At 34.2% G+C, this 10,524-nt stretch overlaps 1 long non-coding RNA gene across 1 annotated transcript; it reads left to right on the forward strand.

Moving 5' to 3' along the window:
• Positions 1–1,522: 1,522 nt before the first annotated feature.
• Positions 1,523–9,335, forward strand: LOC127880775 (uncharacterized). Its single transcript, XR_008049736.1, has 2 exons — positions 1,523–1,662; positions 8,342–9,335. It is a non-coding gene; the product is annotated as an uncharacterized LOC127880775 (long non-coding RNA).
• Positions 9,336–10,524: the final 1,189 nt, after the last annotated feature.

Genomic DNA, 10,524 nt, shown 5'->3' on the forward strand with positions numbered 1-10,524 from the left:
TACGAGCGCTGCAAAATTACAATTTATACTGGTATTGCTTACTAGCATTTCAAAATTATATCGCGCTTACTAGTTTTGCTCAATTCTATCGTGTTTATTTGCTCTGCAAAATTAAATCGCGCTTACTGGCGCTGCAAAATTACATTTTGCTTACTAGGCCTGTGAAATTATAACGCGCTTACTCGCATTGTAAAATTATATCACGCTTACTAGCGCTGCAAAATAATATCGCTGTTATAAGCCATGAACAACTGTATTGCTTTCACTAGCACTGCAAAATTATATCGGGCTTACTAGAATTGCAAAATTATAATGCGCTAACTAGCGCTGCAAAATTATATTGCTATCTCTAGCGCTGCAAAATTATTTCGCTCTTAGAAGCGCTGCAAAATCATTACGCGCATGCTTGCTTTGCAAAATTATATATCGCATTCACTAGCTCTGCAAAATTCTATTGCTTTTACTATCTCTGCAAAATTATTACGCACTTACTAGCTCTGAAAAATTATATCACTCTTACTTGCTCTGTAAAATTATATCGCTCTTACTAGCTCTGCAAAATTAAATTATATCGTGCTTTCAATTGCGCTGCAAAACAATATCGCGCTAACTAGTGCTTCAATATTTTATCGCGCTTATTAGCTCTGCAAAATTGTATCTAGCTGTGCAAAATTATAACGCGCTTACTAGCTATGCAAAATAACATCGGGCTTTCTAGCTCTGAAAAATGATATCCTTATTCCTAGCTTTGCAAAATCATATCGCACTTACTAGCGCTGTAAAATTATAACGCGCTTCATAGCTCTGCAAAATTATATTGCTTTCACTAGCTCTGCACAATTGTATCGCTTTTGCTAGCTTTGCAAAATTATACCTCGCTTACTACTCTGCAAAAAAGGACTATTTCCATGTAGTTTAGTCCTTCCATAAAGTATATTTCAATTAGTTCATTTCTGGTGAGAAAAATTCCAGAATGTGGAATATTTGACGGAACTACGCCCTCTACACATAAAACTGTAGATGTGCATATCAACAGCTTGATGAATATAGCATTTGCCGTGCTTTTAGTTTTAACCAGCAGCACTGTACAGTTTATCAGCCTCTTGGATACGCTTGCACTCAACTATGTGATAATCTCTGAAAATAAACATGCATCCAATTAAAATATTCACATTTTAAACATCTTGAGCGTACCTTGAAACTGCATACAAGTAACCATGATCCAACACTTGAGTAAGGTAATTATACAGTAAATTTTAATGATTTTTTTCAGCCACTGGCCGAGACCAATTTCCAGAATTTTACCAGCCGAAGATAAATTAACTACAAACAGAATGACCAGAGTCACACTAAAATGAAAAGATAAAATCTGTGACTACTTCAGAAGCAACCTGATTACAAACCTCGATCTAGCAAATTTGTTAATAACAAAAAACTCCTTACAAGTAACACAAAATGTCACTCCAGGGCTTCCGTACTAAGCTATAAGCCAGTTCAAATTAAGCTTCTTGTCGTTTAAAAGATATTCGATACATGCAGACAACCCACATTTATCAAGTTAAAAAATTCAGTGTTAGCGATTGAACACCATTGTAAACAAAATGAATGCGTATGTGTTTAACACGGGATATTTGTTAATATTTTGGATTCTCTATCAAACAGGTGAGGTAATTGTGCATGCATTTGCATTTTGTTTCGGAACCATGATTAACACGTAGCTAGTAAACAGAATGTGCCCGACATGGACATTTAAGGAGGTATTTCTTGTGATGATGATTAAATTGTGTTGGTGCATATAAATCAAGCTTCTTCCACAAATACTATCATAAGTTATTTGTTTCGTACATCGTTTTGTATGCCGTGATTTAAACACGATTCTGTAACATATAAAGAAGAACTATAATACTTTTTTGCATCATCTAACAGCGAGTTGTCTTTTTTCTCAACCCTGAATTTTACAGTTAGACCTACAAAATATTGTTTGTTTCCACAAACACGACCGACTCTAATTCATGTTGCCATTTCTAAATTGTTTGTGCATATCAAGTTGACATTAGATCATTTTTGCTGCATTTCACATATAAAGGTAGATATGTTGCAAACAGATGTGGAAGATTTCTGTCAGCAAACACCCTTATTTAAGTGGAAAATAACGCGTATCGAAAAATCAAAGTAATGAAAAGAAATTTGACCAAACTACCTACAATATTTTGGCGATGTCAGTTCAAACTGGGATGGTTATAATTTCTTAAGCATATTTAAAGGACATTTATTCGTCAGGACTTGAAAAGTGTGCGGCCAGTCAAGGACTTTAGCCCGGCTCCCCATCCCTTCCTCGCAAACAAGGCGCGTGCTCTGCCGAGTGAGCTAACCGGACCGCTTATACAAAACACTGTCCCTCTTAACCCATTTATGCCTAGTGGACTCTCCCATCCTTCTAAATCGGATCAATTTATTTCCAAAGTTAGGGTTGTCTAGCATATTTATTTCTACATTTAGAATATTTCTTACAGAAATTCCTTTGAGCAAACAGCGCATACCCTTATGAAACCCCGCATCATGCGGCGTCTCATCTGGGTCTACGCTGTTTGCCAAGGCCTTTTTTCTGGACGCTAGGCATAAATGGGTTAAGTCTGAGGGCATGTTGAAAATCTTCATCTTAATTGAATTCACGTCACATAGAACAGTGCATCACCGACCCTTCGATCCCAAGGAGATTATTTAGAGAAATAAGTTTACCACGGTTTCACAATTTGACGATAGGTAAACAGTGTGCATGCAGTCCGTAAAAAAAACACAAGACATCCCGCTAAAGATTGTTCTCTATTGCGTCAACTTACCGGACCGCTTGAAAAGTTATTCAAAAATCTGCCAAAATATGGTACCGTGACATAATGTGAGACGGTCTGTAATTTGTTCACTGTATTAGATGTACATATTTGCGATTAACTTAATAACATAAACTGTGGGAAATGTAAATAAGTGAACCCAACAGTTTGCTTCAATTAAATTCGATAAAATTTAAAAAAAGAAAAAAAATCACACGAAAGAAATATTTTCGCGCACCTCTTAATTCACTATTCATCTTGAAAAAAATACGCTATTTCATATATTTCTCCTCTTTGACATGCTGTAAATATTATCAATCTGTGGGAGGTGTCAGATTTTAGAATACATGCAAAATTACCTCAACACTATTTCTATTTTGAATTGAAATGCACATGAGTTTCATATTGAACCTTTGTTTTGGAATAAAAGCGAGTGAACGGCATATTTTGAATTGAAATGCACATGAGTTTCTTGTTAAACCAGTGTTCTTCCAGAAAATCGAGCGAACGGCATATTTTGAATTTAAATACACATGCGCTTTGTCTTAAACCTTTGTTCAGCCAGAAAAGCGAGCGAATGGTATTCTGAATGAACAACGTCACGAAATCCTCGTTAAGAAAATAACATTCTGATAAATTGATTTGCAAAATGAGAGCGTACTAGCTAAAATGACTTTGTAATTTCTTTTTTTTTCAAATTGTTTCCTCCAAAAGTATTGATGTAAGATTGAAAAAACTGTACAGATATATATCAACAAGCCAGTGAACCCGTCGTCGCTGTTCTTTGAAAACCGCGTAAGTAAATTTTTACAACTTTTCAATAGGCAAAAAAATATTTTAAAAATATAATAATTTAGATAGTCTAAAAAAGGAACCAAATATTAAAGAGAAAACTGCGTAAGTCCATTTTTAGAATTAAAATGACAACTACAGGCTTTTATATTTTCATAAATAAAAAGTATGCCCATTTTGACTAAGACTATCTAAATTAATACAATATTTTAAAACTTCAAAAAATATTTTAAAAATGTTTTTTGAAAAGTTGGAAAAATTTAATTACGCAGATTTTGCAGAAACAATTAGTGCTCCAATGAGTGTTCAGGATTTTCTCACGTGCTCATAACTATGCCTTCCAATTGGATATGAAATACAGTATTTTCGCAGTAAATTACTCGTGAACCCGTCGTTCTTATAAAAACAAATAACAATTTGCGCCAAATTTGACTTACGCAGTTTTCGAAGAACAGCGACGCCGTGCACTTAAATTATATCTTATTCGACAAAAGTTGAATTTAGGGCTATCCGTGTCCTACGGACTCTGTCCGAGATCTAGTTTACTTCACTCTCAAGTTTCCTGTACACCACTCGTATTTTAGGAGGTAAGATAAAGATAAATGTCACTTCACACAATCAAACACTCTTTTATCAATATTTATTTAAGGATTATTTCCGGAATTTATGACAACAATAAAAATCATCAGGATTTGAACTGATTTACATCCGCGTATAAAACCATGTTTCTTGCAATCAGGTTGCACTAAAATGGCAGCTGAGATTCATTAACAAGATATACTGAATCTCGAAACTAAGCACGTCCAACTGCAAAATTAGTTATTAGAAAGTATCCATATAAACTTCAGCAGAAGATAAGCATTGCTATATTATTGCACAGGGCACACGATATATCTCTGAAAAGGACCGTTTCACGTTTTGATTGACAGAATTGAGAACTTGAGAATTGAGAAATACTGAACATTACCATGCTATAATTACCCATTATATGCATATTGTGAAAAAATTAATATTCTTTGTAAGTTTAATATATCCCCTTACGTCCAATTATCTTACTTTAAATCTTAAAAATTTAGCATAATGAACTTGGCCTTGGAAAAGCTCTTATTTAGTTTTTTTTTATATTTTGCTTTTATTAGCTGTAACCAAGAGCACTGGGCACTATTTGTATATATATATTCTTTTATTGCATTAATTTACATTTATGCACAACGAACTTCAATGTCATTCTTACGAGCGCTGAAAAATTACAATTTATACCAGTATTGCTTACTAGTATTGCATAATTTTATTGCGCTTACAAGTATTGCACAATTTTATCGCGCTTACTAGCATTTCAAAATTATATCGCGCTTACTAGTTTTGCACAATTATATCGTGTTCATTTGCTCTGTCAAAATTAAATCGAGCTACTGGCGCTGTAAAATTACATTTTGCTTACTAGGCCTGTGAAATTATACCGCGCTTACTAGCATTGTAAAATTATATCACGCTTACTAGCGCTGCTAAAAAATATCGCTGTTATAAGCGATGCACAATTGTATTGCTTTCACTAGCACTGCAAAATTATATGGCGCTTACTAGCATTGCAAAATTATATCGGGCTTACTAGTGCTGCAAAACTACTTTGCTATTACTAGCGCTGCAAACTTATTTCACTCTTACAAGCGCTGCAAAATTATTACGCGCTTGCTAGCTCTGCAAAATTATATATCGCTTTCACTAGCTCTGCAAAATTCTATCGCTTTTACTAGCCCTAAAAAATTATTAAGCGCTAACTAGCTCTGACAAATTATATCACTCTTACTTGCTCTGTAAAATTATATCGCTCTTACTAGCTCTGCAAAATTATATGGCTCTTATTAGCTCTGCAAAATAATAACGCGCTTACTAGCTCTGAAAAATAATATCGCGCTGCCACTTGCGCTGCAATATTGTATCGCGCTTACTAGTGCTTTAATATTTTATCGCGCTTATTAGCGCTGTAAAATAGTATTGCTTTAGCTAGCGCTACAAAGTTGTATCGCTGTTACTAGCTGTGCAAAAATATATCGCGCTTACTAGCTATGCAAAATTACATCGAGCTTTCTAGCTCTGAGTTATTATATATCTATTCCTAGCTTTGCAAAATTATATCGCACTTAATAGCGCTGCAAATTATAATGCACTTGCTTAATATGCTCTGCAAAATATCGCTTTCACTAGCTCTGCAAAATTGTATCGCTTTTACTAGCTCTGCAAAATTATAATGCGCTTAAAAGCTCTGACAAATTATATCACTCTTGCATGCTCTGTAAAATTTTATCGCTCTTACTATCTCTGAAAAACTATATGGCTATTACTAGCTCTGCAAAAAAGAACTATTTCAATGTATTTTAGTCCATCCATAAAGTATATTTTAATTAGTTCATTTCTGGTGAGACCATTTCCAAAAAGTGGTATATTTGACGGAACTACGCCCTCTACGCATAAAACTGTAGATGTATATAGCAACAGCTTGATGAATATAGCATTTGCCACGCTTTTAGTTTTAAGCAGCAGCACTGTACAGTTTATCAGCCTCTTGGATACGCTTGCACTCAACTATGTGATAATCTCTAAAAATAAACATGCACCACATTTAAACATCTTCACATTGTTAATATCTTGAGCGTACCTAGAAACTGCATACAAGTAACCATGATCCAACACTTGAGTAAGGTAATTATACAGTAAAGTTTAATGATTTCGTTCAGCCACTGGCCGAGGCCCATTTTCCAGAATTTTACCAGCCGATGATAAATAAACTACAGACAGAAGGACCAGAGTCATACTAAAATGAAAAGATAAAAACGGTTGCTACTTCAGAAGCAAGCTGATTACAAAGCTCGATCTAGCAAATTTGTTAATAACAAATAACTCTTAACAAGTAACAAAAAATGTCCCTCCAGGGCTTCCGTACTAAGGTGTAAGCCAGTTCAAATAAAGTTCCTTGTACGCACTCGGTTTAAAAGATATTCGACATCCCACATGTATCAAGTTAAAAAATTATGTGTTAAAGTTTGTACACAATTGTAAACAAAATGAATGTGCATGTGGTTAACACGGTATATTGGTTAATATTATGGATTCTCTATCAAACAGGTGACATAATTGTGCATGCATTTGCATTAAACCCATTTATGCCAAGTGGACTCTCCCATCCTTCTAAATGGGATCAATTTATTTCCAAAATTAGGGATGTCTAGTATATTTATTTCTATATTTAGAATATTTCGTACAGAAATTCTATTCAGCAAACAGCGCAGACCCTGATGAGACACCGCATCATGCGGCGTCTCATCTGGGTCTACGCTGTTTGCCAAGGCCTTTTTTCTAGACACTAGGCAAAAATGGGTTAATTTCGGAACTATGATTAACACATAGCTAGCAAACAGAATGTGCCCAACATGGACATTTAAGGAGGTATCTCTTGTCATGATGATTTGTTTTTCACTTTAAAAGCTACAAGGACATTCTTTGTTCCAGTGTACAAGCAAGTTAAGTTCGCGTAAATAGCAGGACAGATGCTACCATTTTGCATTGACACCAATACATTATTTTCACAGGTTTTAACTACCCTTGTGTGTTCCTCACTGACTACCAACCTTCCATTGCACAGAACAATCAAAGCAGCGCTTTATAACTTGACAGTGTAAGATAACGTTAGACGTTAAAGGGGCATATTGAAAATATTTCTCAATTATTCAAACATTATTATAACGATGCATATTTGCTCTTTTTCGGTCAATGTTCGTCCTCTAAAAGTGTCATCTTACTTAATTCATTTAAACAGTTTCATACAATTTCACAGAATTTTATTTTAGGTGTCTAATTTAGTTCGAAAGAGATTGCAAGCCTACACAAACTGCCTTTTTTAAATTTACTACACAAATATTCCTCGGACACCACCTTTTTAATAATGCAAATACATGTTATTCTAAGCGTTTCTAAAACAAATGATGCGAGTGGAGCAATCATAAATTAAATACTTATTTAAAAGAAAATATTAATTTTGTTATATTATTCCGTATTACCGGCCAATGATACTGAAACAACTAGCTGATTGCAACGTTTGGAAAAAACTCCATATTAAGATATATTTAATTGGTATTTCCTCAAAAATGTTGATACATTTATGTAATTGTATTCTTGGTGGCAGTTATCTTTTATATTTTCGTTTTTTAAACGTTTTGCAAAATCATGTACTGAAATATTAATTTAAGGAATTAGTCTCACAACATTTGTTTAATATATGGAATTACGTCTGAAAATACTGGCAATCATACAATTTATATACAGTGTAAAATATATGACCATATACTGTGTAAATATATGACCATCTCGGTGTCAACTTCGTTTTAGTATTAGTTAAACTGAAATCGACGGCATATACTCAGAGAGCCGTTAAGAATCTGCTCAAAACTGATGCAATTTATGTTGAACATGGTTATAGGTGAAATTCACATTCAAACATGACGTGAGCCCAGAACCTGTTCTAATTGTTATACACACAGTCCGTATCGTTTTGTTTACCGTTTAACACATTCACTCTTTTATACAAATAAGACATGTTTGAGAAAAAGTGGATTGTTTCTTTTTTGCTTTATGTGTCCATTTTTAAGGACCAAACCGTTTTTATCATTTTAATACACTTTGTGTTTTAGCAACAAGGATTTCTAACTTATTGTACGTATTTGTAGTAACGACTCAGACCCCAAATCTAGTGGCAGACAATGTGATGGTTGCTGAAAACAGTTCAGTGACTCTAACGTGTATCCTTCCAAGAGCAGTCCCAACAGCTTGGCTAAGAAATGGATTTGGCAGTACTCTATGGACAGGGGTTTGGAAGGCAAGTGTACGTCTGATCCATCGCCATTACCTGAAGGATTCGACTACGCATGCGTCAATGCTACTCTGACAACTCTGACTATCTTGCGCGTAAACCGGTCGCTGGATGGAGACAGGTGGCAGTGTAGCGTTAACACTAATGCCGGGGTTTCGACATTCAGCAACAATATCACCACCAATGTTCACGGAACTTTCTACGACATTTGCATTGTCACAATTTCTGTGCAAAATATTATGCATAATGCACACCAGTTAACCTTTGCGCTTATCTCATCACACTTAGTCTGACAATCAGTTTATTATAACTTCAATGACATTGTTTGGAAAGCATGTGTTAACTGACTGAAGTGTCAACTTATCGAGAAAGGTGTGATGCACTGGCAATATCTTAAAGGTCAATACTTATACTGATAACAAATTAAAGGTAACAATTAACATACTTTAACGTTTCTTATTTCTCAGTTATTTTTAAAGACAAAGGGCATAAGTGATTATAACGGTTACACGATTACTTTTTTTCATACATCTACGCATAAATACAAGTTATGTTAGGTTCTCTTTCAAGACAGTTACTGAAATGAAAAACTACGATGAAATGCAGACACTTGAAATTAAATTATTAATGTGCTCAAATCTGTTGATGTTTCTTCGAGCAACATATCGCACACGTTTTCGCCAAACCTTGATGCAATTTTACAAGTGACAAATGTACGTTACTGATGTTATTTTATCAAGAAAAGATAATGCCATCATTGCGTTAAAAGTGAATACAATATATGGTTTGTGTATAATTATTTATGAATACATTCACCATTTCTATTTTACTTTATAAAAGCTGGAAGATGACATGTTTTATTGTTATTTATCTGCCATGCGAAGTGCTATGCGATGACGATTTAAAATGATAATGGAACGTAAGTCTTGTTTCGATGCAAGAAATAAGTAATAGTGTTGAAATGTTGTAAATATGTTTGCTTTTCGCATTTAAAAAAGCTTAAATGAAAACAATCACGCCACGTAATATTTCTACATGTTAACATCATCTACATGTACATGAAACCAACCGATTTTACACAAATTACGCATCATCTGAAACCTAATATTAATTTCGGCTGAATAAGGTAATCATTAAATAATAATGATAATAAATAATAACCTATTTCGAAGATCAATACTAACAGACAGTCCTCTTTGCATTATGTGGAGAAATTGAAACTGTAAACCATTTCCTTCTACTTTGTCATCACCACAAACATGTGCGGAACAATCTGTTTGGAGATACTATGTACCCTCTTACAACGAATAACCTACTCTCTGGATGCGCATACCTTAACACTGAGCAAAACTATACAATTATTCGTAGGGTTCAACGATATACTGTGTTGTCAAAACGTTTCTCATATAAATAAACTGGTAACAGCCCACCATATTTGATGTCGAGCGTTCTTCCATTATTGTTCCTCGTCTTCCGACTCGGTGTAAACACTGTTCATGCTCTATCTTTCATATATCTAAAACATCCTCACTTCGCTAACACTTCAATGTTTTAAAGTTTTGTCATTTGCCTTAAATGGCTACACGTGCTAACTTCTTAAACGCTCTGAAGACACATATGAAGAAGAATTCATATAAGTTTGCATTAACTTGTTTTCTTATCGATTATTGTATGAATTTAATTTCACATGCCATGCTCAAATTTTCTTTATAATAATAAAAAACGGTTTAAACCAAGATAATTATTTCATGTATTGATTTTGTTGTTTACTTCGACGCCGTATTAATAAATTTCGCCCTAACTGTTACATAATTTAAGACAGAAGTTTTAAAGATTCAAAGCGAGTTTAAACCTTGATATTTTGTAAGGCTTACGAGTGACTTTTGAGGTATTTATCTTCCTTTTTCGATACACATCAACAACAAATGCGCTTGTAACAAAGTTATTTAGGTCACGTTTTGAACGCGGTGCTTGGTAGTTTAGTATTCGTTTAAATTTCGTTAAAAATCTGGGTTTGAGACTTGATTTGTTTTTTAAATG

This window comes from Dreissena polymorpha, chromosome 5, assembly GCF_020536995.1.
Source record: "Dreissena polymorpha isolate Duluth1 chromosome 5, UMN_Dpol_1.0, whole genome shotgun sequence".
Taxonomy (NCBI): Eukaryota; Metazoa; Mollusca; class Bivalvia; order Myida; family Dreissenidae; genus Dreissena; species Dreissena polymorpha.